We start from the raw sequence: 4,079 nt of genomic DNA, 5'->3' as shown, positions 1-4,079 counted from the left end.
TTATTTTAAATCTCTCTTTAAATAACAAGAATTAAAAATGAAAAATGATACGGGTAAAAGTATTCGTGATCACCAAAATACACTCTCATTCATCGGATGCATGCTCAAATAATGACGTACCCTATTTAAAAAAAGCTAATTGAGGATTTAATCGTATTAATTTACCCAGCACAACATATTACATGGATATTTATAAATAAAAGCCTGCGAGATCATCCAAAGTGGTTATTACCGAAGTCATAAGGGCGACATCATCGCGTGCGCGCATCTTCCTAATGAACAATTTTTCTCTCGATTTCTCACCATCATAATCTCGAGTCTCTGTCTCTCTTTTTCTCTCAAGCTCCGGCTGTCACTCTGGCTCTCTTAAACTCCATCAAGAAACTTATAATAAGTGTACTGAGCATCAAAATGTAAACTAATGTTTCATTGAGACGGGCAGCTGCGTCGTCACTTAACTTATTAAACAAGATGGCTGACCACATAATATTAACTAACATAAATACACAACGTAATATTTGTTATTTTTAAATGTTTTATCTACGTGCTGGAGTACATAATCTAGCTATTATAATTTATTTTTACGTATCTTGAATTTTAATACCTCATACATAAACAATATATTACGTCGCATACTTCTTCAATTTTTGGAATCGCTACACAAAAAAAAAGTTTCACTTGAGCCAAGAAAATATTTTTCTTTCTAATTATTTTATTGAGCGAAAGAAAAAATTTTTTTGACACAAGAAATTTCACTTACTCCAACAAAATTAATTCCCGTGCAAAAAAAATTCTGATTCAAAATAAATTTAAGATTGAAATTCATATTTTGACACAAATATGAATTAGTTTTGAAATCAATACAAATTTGAAATTGATTTGTAAATAGACATTAGCACGCCTGTAGAAATTTCGATCCTGCTTTAAAATAATAATAAAGACTTGAAAATATTTAGAATAAATTTTATCTATGAAATATTCTTAAGCACTAAAATTACTTGCTCTGCGACACTTCTTAAGGAATCATTAACGGGTTCTTCAAACTCAGCAATAGTTCTGTAAGACGTTCTATGTCGGTACGTTTTATGTCTTCATATACATTTTTTATACTTAAGACGTTTATAAGACTTGTCAAATGCCTAAGTTTATGGAATAGCCATAAATTCCTAGGAATTTGCTTCCTTATGCTGTTACAAGAGTGAGCTTTGAAGATTTCTTTAATATAATCTAACAAGAATTATTTGCAAAGTTCTAAAATGCTGTATTTTAAAGTAGTAAAGTTAGAAATTAAAAATACTTGGGCTCTAAATTATGAATCTTATCAAGTTATTTTATATTGTTCAAAGCACGTTTTTCGTGAATCAGAATTCGATAAGATTTTAAAATTTTTACAATAACAAAACAATTAAAATTATCATTTTTCGCACAAATTTTATTATGTGTGGATGAATCATACAAATATGGAAAAAAAATTAATTTTGACTGAAATGTTTTTTATAATAATTTGTCTTTTCTGTTATTGTCTAATTTTAAGAATTATTCCAAGCAAAAAAAATTAATTTTTTATGAATTTTATATAAAACTTTAATTTTGAAATAAATGGAACTTTATAATAAATTTGACATAAAATCATTCCAACTTCTTCGAAAAATTTAAAAAAAAAAAAAAAAAAAAAAACAGTAGTAAGCCAAATTTCATGATATTTACCATTTTTTTTAATGTCTTAAAGGCAAATTTCAGACTATACAAAAGTCTTATTTAGTGTTATCATTAATTATTTAACAGTCACATTGGATCAATTGATAGCATTTTTCTGTGTTCATTCACATTACACTTACAAATCTATATCTCAATTAGATGCTGATACAAAATCATCTATCTACCCAAAATTTTCATTAAATATTTCGTCTCATTAGTTTTGTATGTAAACAAACTTGCATCTACTCTCTAATCCACATTTTTGGAGTGCACTGAGAGAAAAAATTTCTTTTGAAAAAAATGAGCATTTTTGTGGCCAGAAATTTATATATAAAAAATTTTTAGTGTATAAAAAAATATTGTAAAATTTGGCTCAGTATGTTTTTCTTTTTTTACATTTTAATAAGAATATTAGAAAAATTTCATAAGTGAATTAAAAATTATTTTTTGCACGGGTAGAATTCTTTTTATAGTGCAATATAAATTTACTTCATTATAAAAAATTAAAGTTCAAAAACACAATCGTTAAATTTGAATTCACCTAAAAATAATCATTTGAAAAAAAATTTTCAACTGTATTTTATTTTATTTAATAAATTTATTCATCTAATTAATTCAGTTAATACATCAATTTAGAATTTAGTCAATTTTCGATGCGAAATTATTTTAAGTAAAGTTGAATTTTTAAATTGATAACATGAAATCAGCTTTTCTCTCTTTACCCACGTAACATTTCTAGCTGTCCAGGTTTAAACTCAGGCATCGCTGATGAAAGTTGTACCATTAGAGAATAAATTATAAAAATGAACAAAATGAACAATTTCAAATTTACGTTCAGCATTGTCTAAAAAATTTGAGAAAAAAAATCATTAATTACTGTGGTTAAATATTCGTTTTTTAATTTTAAAGAGAGGTATATTTTAAAAAATAATTATAAACTAGAATTCAAATTGCGCGTGATCTCATTCTGAACCAACAAGGAATCAGGGGCCACTTTTTCGATTAGTATCAATATAATTTCGATACTAAACTAACATAATTTTACTCATCAATTTTATATTTTAGGATTGTTTTTTGATGTTACATTTTTAGAGCAATAAAAAACGATGAATATATCGATTAAAAAATTTTCAAAAACTTTTTGGCCCATAACAAAATAATTACATTACATACCTTTAAGTTTTGGAGAAACGATGAAGTTGTGAACAGATTTTTTTCAGTTTATACTTTAACCAGAAGGTTAGTAAGCAGTGTTTATATACAGAATTTTGAAGTACTAAAACTTAGCCCACTCGATGACTCAGAATTCGATAAAATTTTATGTTTTTACATAATATAACAATTAAATTTATCATTTTTTACATTCGTTCGAAATGAGTTTTTAGAAACAAAGTAAAATATATAGTACAAATAAATAGACTTTTAAATTCTAAATCTTGATTAATTTTATAAAATTACAACATTAAAACATTTTTTCATCAAATGCAAGCTAGTTAATTTATTTTAAACAAAATTTACATTAAAGTTATCCCGAAAAAGCTGAATTCCAGTACGGCCCATCGCTTACACATTTTCCGTTGACTTCGCTTTGAAAAAATCCGCATCTTCCCTAATAGGCAAGGGATGACGACAAAATACAAGACACGATGACAAAAATTATCAAAATAAATAAACTCCAATTTATCATTTTTGTAGATTTTACATTTTCTGAAAAATTATCTTTAATTGTGTTAAATGTAGAAAATATAAAAGTTTTCAAAACTTACCTTAAAAAATAAAAAATTCTTTCAGAGATAGTTTTACAAACATCAAAATTTACAATTAGTTAATTTTCTAAATAGAATATTTCAGATTTTTTTTTTTTTTTTTTTTTTTTTTCAATAGAATATTATTGTCCCTGTAGTTTATTTATTCATTTATCAACAAACTCAAGGTCAATTAAAAACAATTTTTAGATTGTTTTTCGACTTTAAAATGTTGGTCACCAATGCGTTGCGTTATCTTGTAAGCCGAATTACTCAAATCGATATTTAATGACTGATGTAATAATAAAATCCTTTATTGTTCAATAAATTCATTGTAAAACTTCGATTTGAAGTCTGAGGCGTTGATTAAGTCTTTATGAACTTAATATATTTATTTTAAGATTATATATCTATATCAAAGTCCAATGTAACTTCTTAAAGTTATTTATTATGACTATTTATATACACTGAAAAAAATAAAAATTGAGTTGAATCAACAGAAAAATTTTTGAACCAAGAACATAATTTTGAAAAATTTCATTGTCTTCAATCAAAAAGAACAATTCTTTAATCAGTAAAATTTACTCAATTTCTTAGTTAAAAAATTGTTTTACTGAAATCAAAACTATAAAGGTC

The 4,079-nt window shown here is 25.2% G+C and overlaps 1 long non-coding RNA gene across 1 annotated transcript; it reads right to left on the bottom strand.

Moving 5' to 3' along the window:
• Positions 1-2,276: 2,276 nt before the first annotated feature.
• Positions 2,277-3,479, bottom strand: LOC141532775 (uncharacterized). The gene is made up of 3 exons (XR_012480129.1): positions 3,465-3,479; positions 2,872-3,405; positions 2,277-2,542 (listed from the first exon to the last, which is right to left on the bottom strand). It is a non-coding gene; the product is annotated as an uncharacterized LOC141532775 (long non-coding RNA).
• Between the last annotated feature and the right edge of the window lie 600 nt (positions 3,480-4,079).

Source organism: Cotesia typhae, unplaced genomic scaffold, assembly GCF_013202065.1.
Source record: "Cotesia typhae breed Kobodo isofemale line unplaced genomic scaffold, CoteBio_Ctyphae contig_122, whole genome shotgun sequence".
Lineage (NCBI taxonomy): Eukaryota > Metazoa > Arthropoda > Insecta > Hymenoptera > Braconidae > Cotesia > Cotesia typhae.
This window is presented reverse-complemented; position numbering and strand designations above follow the sequence as displayed.